Source organism: Lemur catta, chromosome 2 (assembly GCF_020740605.2).
Source record: "Lemur catta isolate mLemCat1 chromosome 2, mLemCat1.pri, whole genome shotgun sequence".
NCBI classification, from domain to species: Eukaryota; Metazoa; Chordata; class Mammalia; order Primates; family Lemuridae; genus Lemur; species Lemur catta.
This window is the reverse complement of record NC_059129.1, coordinates 111,235,846-111,251,983: the sequence shown is the minus strand read 5'-3', so window position 1 is coordinate 111,251,983 and position 16,138 is coordinate 111,235,846.

Genomic DNA, 16,138 nt, shown 5'->3' with positions numbered 1-16,138 from the left:
ATATCACTGGAACCATTTTCTGCACCAAAGGGATTAGTGGTAGCATGAGCCACTAATTAAATAATTGCTTCTAATATATGAATGCACTGTGTCTTGTATTTCTAAAATTATTATTTAGTGATCATTGATAAAAGCTCTCAAAATGCTTTTATCAAAAGAACATTGATATGACAGTCTATAGAATCTTCTCCTTTGCAATAATGGCACTAAAATATGATCTATAGGTAATAATGCTCAAGGCAGCTGGGTTATGTGAAAGGCTTACGTGTCGGAACATTAACAACACAGTGTTCTCTCATGGACACCTAGCAGAGTCTCTAAATGACTAGTAGTAGCAACTTCTGTTTTATCTCATACTCTAGCAGAGTTGGTGAGTTATATTCTGACCTATAAATATAATTTTTTCAAAAGTATCTCACTTATCTGACCTTAGAAGCTTGTCTCTGTTGGAATGTTTTGCAAAAACTTGTGGGATAGATTTTTTAAAATGTGTTTTTCTCATATTCTCAGAACTGTCAATGCCATTTCATTAATATAAACACTGATTTCCCAGAACTGTACCTTCTCTGATTGCCAGACCTTGTCTATGTAGAAGAGATGGATGCAGCCTGATTTGCCAGTCAGGCTACACTGCTCTTTGAAGAATGAGGGACAGTCACTTACAGTTTCTATCTTCTGCAGGGCTTCTTGAGGCTCCTCCATGGGGCAGGCCTTTGAGTTTGTTCTATCCATGTGGATATGTGCTTTAAGAAGTGCACATTATTGACACAGTGGAAGGTAGATTTTTTTCAGAATTGTGAGAAGTATTTCTCAATATGAGAACCAACTGCAGTTTTGAATTTTTACCTTTGTTTCAAAATACCAATTTCTGAAATTTTAAGAGAGGGAGTAATTTTTAAGGACTTTAAATGCTTATCTCACACAAACTCTGGTGGATGATATTTACCTCAGTGAATAGCATAAACATTCAAAAATAATTGGTGGCTATAGACTAGGGACTTGTAATGGGAGAGGAGTGAGCTATAAGAACCTGAAAACTAAGGTACTAGCAGTAGAAAAGGAAAAGAAAATAGAATTATCAGAACTTTATGACAGATGAATGGGAGGACAGGAGAGAGGAGGCTGTGGAAATTGATTCCGGAGTTTTGCTTGGGAAAATATTACTAACACAAAAAAGGAAGTTAGGAGAGAGACTGATCTGCTGAAAGAGATATAATAATTTCAGTTTGGAAAATTGGGTATGAAGAACTGAAACATTTAGGTAAAGATAGCTGACTGACAATTTAAAACATGGGCAATGGAGGTCAGTTTAAAATTGTTATATAATTTGTGATTAATCTCATGGAATTGATAGTTGAAGCCACAGGTACAGATGAAATTACTAAGAGATAGGATAAAGGCAGTGTGCAGAAAAGACAGAGCTCACAGCCTTAGTGGATTTCTTCATTTAATTCAGAGAAAGAAAAACAATGAAAAAAGAAACAAGGTAATGTCTGGGAAAGGGAAGGGTATTTAGAGTACCTACAAGTGGGCTTATTTGTACGAAAAATATAACTTGAGTGCACACTATTGTCTGAGAAAAGGACAATTATTCCTTTAAAACAAGAGTAAATGCAGACCATAAAGAAAAAGAAGTTTTCAGAATATAGGCCTTAGCAAACTAGAGTTTGAAGGTAATTTCTTAAAGTAGGTGAGGTTATAGGCTGACTGAGATGAGAGTCAGTGCAGAATAATTGGAAAATTTGCAGTACCTCTGGAACAATACAAAGGCAGTTGTAGAAGAATAAAAATACTATTTAAGCCTAAGAGGGTCTAGGTTGATTCTGTAATGAAATAAGATGACATTATCTTATTGATTTCCTTTCATTAGCACCAGAATAATCCTTTCTATGTACCAAATTTCCCTTTTAACTTTATTCAGACAGCAAGAAAGGAGTAAAAGTTAATTTGGAGCTCAATAGTTTGCCAGTTTAGAAATGCTCTACCCAAATTGGTAAAACTAGCCAGAAAATGTGTTCTTAATGTTACTTAGTCAACTATATTTACTTCAGAGTAGTGAAGATTTCCCATCATATTATGGACTTGTGCTGGAATCCGTTTTCAACACATAAATTTCTGGGGTTTGACAATTTGCTTCGTAACTCTACAGTATTCTCTTAACTGAATTTGTGTCCTATTTAGCATTGTCATTCTTGAAAAACATTTAAGGATCAAAACTTGAGTCTACCTGGGTAAAATTTCAACTCATTTTTGTAGCCCACGTTTATCTCCAAGTGAATCTTACTGTGAGGCAGCACAAAAAAGCATTTGTGAATTTGTTTTGTTTTATTTTTCTTTGTTTTGTTGAATGGGAAAGAATTCTAGGCAGTGGATAAGTATGTCTTTGGCTCCACCTTCTGTATGGAGTGAAAACGAACATTGTAAGAAGTAACTGGTAACTCATTTACTGTTTCATGTTTGTTTGTTTAATTGCACCTTTTTTATGAAGCTTGGTTAATTTTTACAATCATTTATTAATGTTTACATTCATTCATTCAGTAAATATTTATTATGTCTCCGGGGCTGTACTAGAACTAGTGAGGATTTTTTAGTTATGCAGTGAAGACAAAACAGTATCAGGGTTGAATTTCATTCAGCTTTAGGCTTTGAGTTTTCTTAAAGGGAATTTTGAAAAGCAAGCAAATAACAATAGGAAAAAGAGAATTCTAGTTAGGTTTTTTAAAAAAGGAACATATTCTTTTTCTCTATGATTCCACAGGGAGGTACTATTTTTAAGAGTACTATCAGTAGTGTGCCCACTTAAAAAAATGACCAGAAACAGTTAGAGGTTTGGAACCTGCAACTCTTGGTTTTGCACAGATATTAGTTTTGTTTATATACAAGCAACAAGGCATTTGTACTGATTGACAGTCTAAATAAATTTTGGCTGCTTGCATTAAGAATTTAAGCCTGTTAAAGATCATCTAACAGATAAGAAAATATTTTAGTATTTTTATTTTAGGGCAGATAAAATGAACATTTAATTATTTAAAGTTAATTCAGCCAAATAATTATCTCCTCAGCATGATCATTTGGCATCATTTTATGCTTGGCACTGTAATAGACACAGTGGAAACTTGGAAAATATAGAGAACATTTTATAAGTGGAGGTGATTCCTCATGCAAAATTTTTACAAACTTTATCAAGAGTGTGAAAAAAAGCATAGTTAAAATAACAAATGCATGGACACAATTATTTACTTACTTGTTGAATTGATGCCGAAGAAAAAGGAAAGACTTAGCATTGCTTCAAAAGTCAGCTGAGATAAAAATTCCCAAATGAAATATTTACAATGCTTGGTTATAGCACCACTTACCAAAGTCGTTAAAATGCCTTTCTGTTGTATGTCTAAGTCTGCTTTGGTGCACAGGAAGAGGTACCTATGGACAGCTTTATTCAGTACATGCCCTTTATGGACACCACCAAATTTAACAATGTTTTCATTTAGTATAGCTTGAAACAACACAATTATCTCCAAGAAATTATATATCATAGTAACTAAGTTCTGTATGTATTAAAAATATTTAATTCTTTTATTACAGCCCACATAGTCTAAGAATGACAAAATTAAAAAACCCTATTAGACCTCACAGAGAGGCTTTTATTTGCTTATTATTGATGACAAGAAATGAATAATCCTTTAGTGTCAGATAGTTACTGATATAAAAGAGAGCTCCAAAACTGTTGTAGCAGTCTTGATGTATTTGGAAGGTTCTGGTGTCTCTTTAATCTCTTGGATATTCATGTGGCCACTTACAACAAATTACTTGAGGCCATTGTCAACCTACTATGAAGGCAGAGTAACATTACTATGAGGTATACAGTTTAAGGACTTCTGAAGTTTTTTCAGCTCAAAACCATCTTCCCCATTGATCTCCTACAGAGGCTGGATTTTCTACCACATGTTAGATAGAGTTCTACCTTTGGATTAAGACATTGGAATTTTTAAGAAGATCCCAAAGGAAATTTAAGTATATTTTTGGAAAAGCTAAAATAATAAAATATTAACAAAATTTATCATTGTGACTTACAAAGAGAGCTTTAAAAGACTGGGAATGTAAATTCTGATATGAATAACATAATTAAATTGAGGAGTCTTGAAATGACCTAAGCTAAAGTAGTTGTGCACAACTTACATTCTTTTTGGCATATATTAGTGGCCACATAAAAAACTGAGGTATGTGAAGGCTACTCCCCCATGACTTTATTTATCAACTTACAATAAAGTAAGTCTTAGGTCAAATTCTGATTTGGATGTTGTATTAGTCAGGGTTCAAAAGAACCAGAACCAGTTGGATGTGTGTGTGTTTGTGTGTGTGTGTGTGTGTGTGTGTGTGTGTGTGTGTGTATGATGAGGATTTGGCTCGTAGGAGTATGGAAGCTGAGAAGTCCCACAATGTGCTGGCTGCATGTTAGAAACCGAGGAAAGCCGGTGGCGTACTTCAGGCTGTCTGAAAGGCTGAGAACCAGGGCAGCCAATGGTAGAAATCCCTGTCTGAGGCCAGAGAAAATGAGATTAGATATCCCAGTTTAGGCAGGAAGCAGAGGGGAAGAATTCCTCCAACTTCAGCCTACCTTTTGTTTTATTTTAGGCCCTCACCAGAACAGATGACACCCACCCACATAGGGTAGGGCAAACTACTTTAGAGTCCACCGATTCAAATGCTAATCTCATGTAGAAACTCCCTCTCAGGCACACCTAGAAATAATGTTCAATCTGGGCACTTTGTGGCCAGTCAAGTTGACATATAAGATTAACCATTACAGATACTTATTTAACAAGTATTTATTAGCAAGCAGGCACTAACCATTTCATCCAATTTGTTTTGTATTTTCTATGAAATCCTGTGTTCTTTTTAGGTGATGAGGCTATCACTTTGCATGAAAAGTTCTTTTTTTTACAAACAGTTTTTTTTAATTGATATATCATAGTTGTCAGTTTCCACTAAGTCTCAGTAAAAAGAAAAAAAATTTTAAACTGATGTATCATAGTTATATGTATTTTGGGGTTACATGTGATATTTTGATACACGTACATAATGTGTAATGATCAAATCAGGTTAATTGGGATATCCATCATCTCAAACATTCATCTTTGTGCTGGGAACATTATAATTATCTTCTATTTTAATATATACAATAAATTATTGTTAACTATGATGTCCCTACTTTACTATCAAATATCAGAACTTATTTCTTCTAGCTAATTTGTATTTTTGTACCCATTAACCAAATTCTCTTCATTCTCCACTCCCCCTGTTAGGTAGGGATCAACTCTGCAGGGTGATGGGTATAGGCCAGGAGGGTGGTTCCTAGGTGTGGAGAAGTCAGGGGGGACCAATCAGGGGAAGGAACTGCAGGAAAGATGCAGAACACCTGATAATCATTTGATAACATCCCACACCTCCTGGAAGCCCTTCCCTGGAACAGGCCAATAACAGGAAATCACCTGGGAGTCCTCCAGGTCTTTCTCCACCTGTGCAGACTGACCCATTCCTCTCTCTGGAATGTATTTTTACTTTGGGTAGCTTCCTTCGTTACTTTCACTTTGTATAGTTTTTTTCTTTTCTGTAATAAACTGTTTTGTGTGGGATTGGTTTGTATTTGTGATCACTCAAGTCATTGGCTCAACTTGGTACAAGTACTCACTCTCGATACTGGGAACCAAGAACCAGGGAACATCAAGATAGTTCTAATATTCCCTTCTTTTCCAAGCCTCTAGTAACCATCATTCTCCTTTCTATCTCCATAAAATCCACTTTTTTAGCTCCCACATATGAGTGAGAATATATGATATTTGTCTTTCACTGCCTGGCTTATTTCACTTAACATAATGACCTCCCGCTCCATCCATGTTGCAGCAAATGACAAGATTTCATTCTTTTTTATAGCTGAATAATATTCCATTGTGTATATATATTACGTTTTCTTTATCCATGTATGCATTGATGGGCACTTAGGTTGATTCTATATTTGGTTATTGTGAATACTGCTGCAATAAACATGAGAGTATAGGTTTCTCTTTGATATACTGATTTCCTTTCTTTTGGTTGTATACCCAGCAGCGTTTTTGCTGGATCATATGCTAGTTCTATTTTCAGTTTTTTTGGGATTCTCCATACTGTTCTCCATAGTGGTTATACTAATTTACACTCCCACCAACAGTGGACAAGGGTTCCCCTTTCTCCATATCCTGGTCAGCATTTCTTATTACCTGTCTTTTGGATAAAAGCCATTTTAATTGGCATGAGGTGATATCTCATTGTAGTTTTGATTTGTACTTCCCTGTTGATTAGTGATGTTGAGTATTTTCTCATATACCTGTTGTCCATTTGTATGTCTTCTTTTGAGAAATGTCTATTCACCTCTTTTACCCATTTTAATTGGATTATTATTATTTGCTATTGAATTATTTGAGTTCCTTATATATTCTGGTTATTAATCCTTTGTTGGATGGGTAGCTTGCAAATATTTTCTCTCATCCTATAGGTTTTCTCTTCACTTTGTTCATTGTTTCCTTTGCTGTCCTTAAGCTTTTAGTTTGATGTGATCCAATTTGTCTATTTTTGCTTTTGTTGCTATACTTTTGAAGTCTTACTCCCCAAAAACCTTTTCCCAGACCACTGTCCTGTAGTATTTCCACAGCATTTTCAGAGTTTCAGGTCTTATATTTAAGTCTTTAATCTATTTTGCAATGATTTTCATATATGGTGAAAGAGGGGAGTCTAGTTTCATTTTTCTGCATATGGATATCTAGTTTTCCCAGCACCGTTTATTAAGAGGCTGCCCTTTCCTCAATATATGTTCTTGGCCCCTGTATTGGAAATGAGTTGACTGTAAACGAATGGATTGATTTCTGGATTCTCTATTCTTTTCCATTGGTTTATGTGTCTGTTTTTATGCCAGTACCATGCTGTTTTGGTTATTTGGTTACTGTAGTTTTGTGTATGATTTGAAATCAGGTAGTGTGCTGCTTCCATACCTCCAACTTATCTTTTTCCTGTTCTTTCTTTCTTTCTTTCTTTCTTTCTTTCTTTCTTTCTTTCTTTCTTTCTTTCTTTCTTTCTTTCTTTCTTGTCTTTTGTGGTACCATATTAATTTTAACCTTGTTTTTCTATTTCTGTGAAGAATGTCTTTAGTATTTTGATAGGGATTGCATTGAATCTTGCAGATCCCTTTGGGTAGTAGCATGAAAAGTACTTTTAAGGCAGAAGTGACATTATTTCAGAAACAACACTTGTATTGTAACTGACAGCCTCAGCTACTAGATATCCTCTAAACCATCAGTCCCCAACATTTCTGACACCAGGGACTGGTTTTGTGAAAGAAACCAGTTTTTCCACAGATGGGGGTGGGGGTAAGGGTGGGGGCGCATCACCACCTTGACTCCACCTCAGACCATCAGACCTTGGATTTTCATGGGGAGTGCGCAACCTGGATCTCTCACATGTGCAGTTTGCAGTGGGGTTCTTGTTCCCTTAAGGGTCTGATGCCGCCAGGGATGGCTGGGGTGGGGCTTGGGCAGTGATGCCAATGGTGGGGATGGGCTGTGGGTGCAGGTGGGGCTTCTCTGGCTCACCCCGCTTCTCACTTTCTGCTGTGCGGCCTGGTTCCTGGCAGGCGGTGGATGGACGCTGGTCTGCTGCCCGGGGTTTGGGGACCGCAGCTCTAAACCAGTGGGTAGACATTGGACCATTTTGTGGTCAAAGTCACTGGTTTCTTAAATCCAGTTCATACTGAAACTTGAAAAAGGAAAAGAGAAGAGGAGAAGAGAGGAGAAGAGAGGAGAGGACCAAAGCGAAACTCTATTCATGCAGTGGTTTCTAAATTAAAGCCATTCTACAAGTATTGAATACCACTTATTTCATCAAGGAGAGCTTATTTCTAACATCATTATGGTGATTAAAAAATCACTAATTTCACCAGTAAAAATAGGTGTTTGACATTCAGAATGCCAATTAATAAAATATCGGGGTGTTTCACAGACATGGATATAGAAATACCTGTAGCCTTCTCTGAGGTGACCTTTCTGATATAGATTTGCTATCCACCCTAGACCATGAATTTTTTACTAAAGTATCCAAATATCCTACATGTAGCTTAACCTAAGCAACACACATATTTATAGTACTGTGTTTTTGCTGAAGTATTTTATCTATTTTTTTTTTTTTTTTTTTTTTTTAGAGATAATATTGCCCAGGCTGGAGTGCAGTGGCCTAATCTTAGCTCACTGCAGCCTTGAACTCCTGGGCTCAAAAATCCTCCCTCCTCAGCCTCCTAAATAGCTGGGACTACAGGTTCACAGCGCTGTGACTGACTGCTTAAGTATTTTAAAGTAAATTACAGACATGATACAGAGGAATTGGATACCACTTATACAGTGTAATTTAGTATAGGAGAAAATGGATTATTAGCTCACGTGTTCTTGATAGTTAAGAGGTTAAAGTAAAAGCAATTAGTTGAAAGGAGATACCATCTCTGGAGGCTCAACAGTCCAGAAAAAGAAAAGAAAAGGAAAGGAAAGGAAATGGGAGGGGAGGGATACTAGGAAAGGAAAAAGATACCAGACTTGGAATTGAATAACAGGTGGGAATTTCTTAAGAATTTTACATTTGAATTGCCCCATCTTAAGAAGTTATCTATGTATCCCTAATAAAAGGAATGGATGTTTTAAGTTCTTTTACTTTAAGGTTAATATATGTTCAATCTTCATACTTCATAAATAACTTGAATCCAACATAGTACATGATGTTCAGATTTGTTTATATTCAAAATGTTTTTTCTTTAGGTACCACACTTGACACCTTTCCCACAATGCTGCCATTTTTCTGGTCCTGAATGGTGAGATTGGGAGGCATGTTGTTCTCACTAAACTTCTAAACCACTTTGCAAGCAGCAGAGACAGTTGGTATTCAGTATTCTCCTGACAACTCCATTTTATGAAATTCCCAATCAAAATAGCAGACTTGATATGTTTGGAAGGTTCTGGTGACTTTTTAATCTCTTAGAGATTCATGTAGCACTGAGTGGGATTAATTTCAGTAGCTGATTTTCCTTCGGGAATTTTAGTAGTTCTTTTATTTTCATTCCTGAAATACTAGTGGATTTTAAATATTGAAATTTAAAATATAAAATGCAGAAAGCAAGTTATGATTACCATAGATAATAGAATATTTTAAAAATTTCTACAGCATTAGTAGGGGTCATGAATGCAGCTCGGAGATGTGATTGTTTCATGGGTTTCTATGTAAATGCTTTTAGTAACTTGGCCTTTTATGAGACAGTTTTCCCAGTGGGAAAAAGACTGTAGAGCTGTGAATCAGACCTTTTGATTACACCTATCCATAAAAAGGCAGCATATTGTGTGTTTAGACTAAATTTGAAAATGTAGCCAGCTTTAACATTTTAATGAATTGACCACTAAACCAGATAGGACATAAAATCAATCTTCATTTAAACCTTAATTAGGCAATGAAAACTGCAATTTTGGATTCAGATTCAAGAAACTGTTATGCAAAGCATATTATTTATTTTAGTATTTCTGTGGTTTTTGTGTACAGGCAATTCTGATAAACTTGGCCTCTCACAGGTTAAGTCAGAATCATTTCTATTTTTCTTTGGGAGAGGGCTTCCAATATACTTAAAAATGAAAATATGCTAAAGCCAGATTATAAAAATGCTTGGACTAGTTTAATATTTACATTAACTAGTTTACAATTTTAATTTAAAAACCCCCAAAAGCCATAGTATTTTGCTATTCATATGCAAATAAGGTTTATTTTAGAACTATAAAATTACCTAATAGCTCATAATAAGGCAGGATGATCCCATAATATTTCAAGTCTTGTGATGAACATACTCTTCTTTTCAAATTGTCTGTTTATCTTCGAAGAGAGAGCTCCACATTTGAGACCCTTCCTGAAAAGTCCAAATTGACTTTCTGATAATGGTGTTTCTGTCCAGCCCCCACCCTGTCCTCTGGTCTCTGAGAAGGAAGAATAAAAGCTGGATTCTAGGCAAGAAGTTGGAGCTCTTTTCTGGCCACTGTCTTGCTACTCACTTATGCTTTGGAAAATTTTCTCTCTCTCTTTTCCTTTAGGCCAGTTTTTTGAAGTATAATGTTTATAGATTAAAGGGTTTTTGCAAATTGAATATACCTGTTTAACCCAAATACATATCAAGAAATAGAACATGACATTAACATCCCTATAGCCTTCTATGAGCCCCTCTTTTCATTACTTCCCCTATAAGGGTAACCACTAACCTGGTTTTCCTGGTTTTTTTGTTTGTTTGTTTAATTAAATCGGATCTTAAACAATATACATTTTTGAGTCTGACTTTTTTCACTTTCATCCATATTGTTGCAGGCAGTCCTAGTTCGTTTATTATTATTATTATTATTATATTATTTTGAGACAGAGTCTCACTCTGTTGCCTGGGCTAGAGTGCCGTGGAGTAAACCTAGCTCCCAGCAACCTCAAACTCCTGAGCTCAAGCAATCCTTCTGCCTCAGCCTCCCGAGTAGCTGGGGCTACAGGCATGCGCCACCATGCCCGGCTAATTTTTCTATATATATTTTTAGCTGTCCATATAATTTCTTTCTATTTTTAGTAGAGGCGAGGTCTCGCTCTTGCTCAGGCTGGTCTTGAACTCCTGAGCTCAAACCATCTGCCCGTCTCAGCCTCCCAGAGTGCTAGGATTACGGACGTTTATTATTACTGTTGTGTAATATAATGGCACCCGGCCATTTATTATTACTGTTGTGTAATATACCCTTGTGTGAACAGACTGTGATTTATCTTTTCTACTGTTAATGGGCTTTTGGGTAATTTCTGCTTTGAGAATTTTACAAATAATACTCCTCTGAACATTGTAGCATAGGTCTTTTGAGTTGTCTGTCATTTTCTATTGGTTTGTAAGGGTATTTTTTATTCCGGCTATGAGTCCTTTGTCACATATATGTATAGTAAAATCCTCTTCTTCCTCTGGCTTGCCTTTTTACTCTCTTAATTGTTTCTTTTGGTAAAGAAAATATAAACATTTAATATAGTCAATATTATCAATTTTTTTCTTCGCAGTAAGTACTTCTTATAATCTTTTAAAGAAATACTTCAAAATCAAGAAATATTCTCTCATGTTTTCTTCTAAAAGTTTTTTGTTGTTGTTTCCTCATTCACATGTAGATCTGTAATACATATAAAGTTGATTTGGTTTATGGTACAAAGTAGGAGTCAAGATGCATTTCTGTCAATATAGAGATACAGTTGTTCCAGTATAATTTATTAAAAAGATCTTCCTTTTCCCATTGTACTGCAGTGTTATCTTGATCATAACTTAGATGGCCATATATGTAGTTCTATTTCTGAACCATCTATTCTGTTCCATTGGTCAGTTCAGCTCCTCACACCAATAATATGCTTTAATAATTACTGTATCTTTATAATAAATCCGGATATAGGGTAGGATAGGTTTTCCAGTTTTGTTGCTATTCTTCAAGATTGCATTGACTGTGCTTGACCATGGATTTCCCTATGTTTTAAAAATCAGTTTATCAATTTTCACAAACATACAAAATAAATAAATAAAAACTGTGTTAGGATTTTGATTAGGATGAATTATAAGTTTGGAGAGAATTGACATCTTTACTGAGTCTTTCAATCTATGAATATAATCTATTTGTCCATTTATTTAGGTTTTCTTGAATATTTTGTAGTTTTCAATCTTTTGTCGAATTTAAATATTATTGCTTTTGACATCTTGTAAATAAAATAGTTTTTTTTAAAGGCTTATGTTAAATTATTCATTGCTATTATATAAAATACAGGGGCCAGGTGAGGTGGCTCATACCTATAATCCTAGAACTCTGGGAGGCCAAGGTGGGAAAATCACTTCAGCTCAGGAGTTCAAGACCAGCCTAAGCAAGAAAGAGACCCTGTCTCTACAAAAAATAGAAAAATTGGCTGGTGTGGTAGTACGTGCCTGTAGTCATAGCTACTGGGGAAGCAGAGGCAGGAGGATAGCTTGAGCCCAGGAGTTTCAGTGAGCCCAAGGTTTCAGTGAGCTATGATGAAACCACTTCACTCTACACAGAGTGATAGAGTGAGGCTCTGTCTCAAAAAAAAAAAAAAATCCAAAAAAACCCAGTTGGTTATTATATTAATAACTATTATGTAGCTTCCTTAGAACTTTTCTATACACACGATCGTGTTTTTGGCAAATAAAGATAGTTTTACTTCTTTCTTTCCTATCATATGCTTTTTAGTTCTTTTACTTGCCTTGTTGTACTGGTTAGGATGCCCAGTACAATGCTGAATGTCAGTGATGAGAGCAGACATCCGCGCCTTGTTCCCAATCTTAGGTATTAATAAAAGGCATTGAGTCTTTCATCATTGAGTATGATGTTAGTTATAAATCTTCTGTTGATATGCTTTACTAAGTTGAAGAACTTCTCTTTTATTCCCAGTTTACTGAGTTTTTATTGTAATAGATTATGCATTTTGTAAAATGATTATTTTTGCATCTATTTAGATGACTATGTAGTTTTTTTTCTACAGTCTGTTGATAGTGGTGAAATACATTGAATACTTTTCACATGTTGAATCAGCTTTGCATTTCCAGGATGAATCCCACTTGGTCTTGAAGCATTAATGTTTTTCTTTATAACTGAATTTAAATTTTGTGGAGAATATTGGCATCTATGCTCATAAGCGATACCATCTATAGTTTTCTTTGATTCTATTATCTTTGTCTCATTTTAGTATCAGAAAATACTGTCTTTATATAATGATTTGGGAAGTGTTCCTCTATTTTCTGAATGAGTTTCCATAGGATTGGTGTTATAGCTTCCTTAAATTCTTTTTTTAATTTTAGTTTTTTTCTTCTTGTTTTTTATTTCTTTGTAGAGATGGGGTCTCACTATATTGTCCAGGCTGGTGTTGAACTCCTGCGCTCAAGCATTCTTCCCACTTTGGCCTCCTAAAGTGCAAGGATTATAGGTGTGAGCCATAAAGCCTGGCCTAGGATTTTAATTATGAATTTCATTTCTGCAATGGATATGTGACTATTCAAGCTTTATCTTTTTTCTTGATCAGTTTTGTTAATTTGTGTCTTTTAAGAAATTTGTTCATCTAGTTTTTCAGGTTTATGACATAAAATTGTTTATGATCTTCCTTCTTTATGGGTTAATATCTCTGATTTGTATTGATATTTCCTTTATCATTACTGATGTTTGATAATGTGCCATACCTCTTTTTTTTTGATAAGCTTTTTTCTTCTTTTTTTTTTGAGATAGTGTCTTGCTCTGTTGCCTGAGCTACAGTGCAGTGGTGTCATAATAGGTCACTGCAACCTCATATTCCTGGGCTCAAGTGAGCCTCCTCCTGCCTCAGCCTCCTGAGTAGCTGGGACTGCAGTTGCACACCAGCATCTGGCTAATTTTTCAATTTTTTGTAGAGACAGGATCTTTTTATGTTACTTAGGCTGGTCTCAAACTCCTGATCTCAAGTGATCCTCCCTCAGCCTTCCAAAGTGCTAGGATTACAGGGCATGAGCTACCGTGCCCAGCCAGCCACCACTATTTTAATATGCTATATTTTCATTATAATTTAGTGAATTTTTTTCTAATTACGTTGTTATTTTTTAAACCCAGTGATTATTTAGAAGAATAATTTTAAATTTTCAAATATTTTGGGTTTCCCTAGATATCTATTGTTATTGATTTCTAATTTAATTCTATTTTAGTTAGACATACTCTGTATGATTTTAGTTTTTTAAAATTTATTGAGGTTTGTTTTATGGCTGAGAGTATCATTTACACTAGTAAACATACCATGTGCATTTGAAAAATTATGTTCTATCATTGTTGGGTGTAGAGTTCTATAGATAGTATTATCAAGGTGATTGAGAGTGTTTTGTGTAGTGGTTTGATGATGGAGTCAATTGTTTTTTAATTTTTAGAGACAGGGTCTGGCTCTGTTGTCAGGTTGGAGTGAAGTGGCTCTGACCGTAGCTCACTGCAACCTTGAACTTCTGGGCTCAAGTGTTCTATTGTGCCTGGCCTTTGTTGTTGAGATGTGCGTTAAACCCTCATGTATGATTATGGAATTGTCCATTTTTCATTTTAATTCTCTCAATTTTTAATTTATGTATTTTGAGGATCTGTTATCGGAGACATTTATGATTGTTAAGTGTTCTCAATAAATTGACCATTTGATCATTATGAAATATCCTTCTTAATCTCTGCTAGTGCTTCTTTTCTTGAAGTCTTATTCATTTGATATTAATATAGCCACACCAATCTTCCTTTGTGTAGTATTTACATGGCATATCATTTTTCATTTATTTACTCATACTTTGTACCTTTGTGTTTAAAGGGTATCTCCTATAGACAGCTTATAGTTAAGGTTTGCTGTAGGAATTATTCTGACCACCTTTTTATGTATGTATGTATGTATTTAACTTTTTGAGGTGAGGTCTCACTATATTTCCCAGGCTGGTCTTGAACTCCTGGTCTCAAAAGATCCTCCAGCCTCAGCCTCCCAAGTCACTGGGATTACAGGCATGAGCCACCAAGTCCAGCTGGACAACCCTTTTAATTGGCATCTTTAGTTCATTGGCATTTTTTGTAACCAGTGATATGATTAAGTTTAGGTATAACACTTTATTATCTGATTTTTACTTGTCTCCTCTATTTTCTGATGCTCTGGTCTTTCTTTTTTTATTATTTGAATAATTTTAAAAGTGACATTTTGAGTTTTCTCCATTGACATTTTAGATATAGTTCTTGAGAATACATTTTTAGTGGTTGCTGCAGGAGTTGTATGTCTCAAAGTTTTCATGGTCCACTTACACTTAATATTATTCCACCTCATGTAGAATATAAAATGTTTCCAAGCATACAGTTCCATATTGCCCTCTGGTTTTTTTTTTTTTTTTTTTGCTATGAAAAAAGCAAGAACTGAAATGCATTATAAATGCCATAAGGCAATAATTGTGGTTGAAACATTATATAAATTATAATAAAATTAAAAGGAAAAAAGCAAAAGAAACCAATGAAATACTCTTTTTCATTTACTCAGATATTTACTGTTTTTAAGGTTCTCAGTTGCTTTTGGAAGATCTTATTTTTCATCTGGTAATATTATATTATCCTTTGGCCTAAAGATCTTCCTTTAGAATTTCTTGTAGTGCAACTCTGCTGGGGATGAAATATCTTATTTTTCTTTTATCTGAAAATATTTTTACTTTATTTTGCCTTCATTCTTTCTATTTTTTTTTTTTTTTTTTGAGACAGAGTCTCACTCTGTCACCCTGGGTAGAGTGCCATGGCATCAGACTAGTTCACAGCAACCTCAAGCGCCTGGGCTAAAGCAATCCTTCTGCCTCAGCCTCCCGAGTAGCTGAGACTACTACAGGTGCTCTCCACCACGCCCAGCTAATTTTTTCTATTTTTAGTAGAGATGGGGTCTCACTCTTGTTCAGACTGTTCTCCACTCTTGACCTCAAGTGATCCTCATGCCTCAGCCACCCTGAGTGCTACGATTACAGGTGTGAACCACCATGCCCAGCCTTGCCTTCGTTCTTGAAGAATATTTTCACTGAATATAGAATTTTGGGTTGACAGATTTTCTTTCTTTAAGCAATTTCATGCATAATGTTTTACTTTTCTCTGGACTTATAATTTCTGAGTAGTGAACTGTTAATCAAAGTATTATTAACTTATATGTAAAATGTCATTTTTCTCTTATCACCCTCAAGACTTGCTCTTTATCTTTGGTTTCAACAGGGTAACTATTGTAACTGTAAATTTTGTCTTTTATCAAATTTGGGAAATTTTGGCCATTATGTCTTCAATCAAAAATTTTTTTCTGCTACATTTTCTTTCTCATGTCCAGCTAGAACTATTTTGTATATATAGAATTGCTTTCTATTGTCAAACAGGTCCCTGAAGCTCTGTTCACCTTTTTCTATTTGTCATATTGAATAATGTCTTTTAATTTATCTTCAAATTCATTTGCTTTATTCTTCTCTTATCTCCATTCTGCTGTTAAATCCATCCATTGATATGTGTGTGTGTGTGTGTGTGTGTGTGTGTGTGTG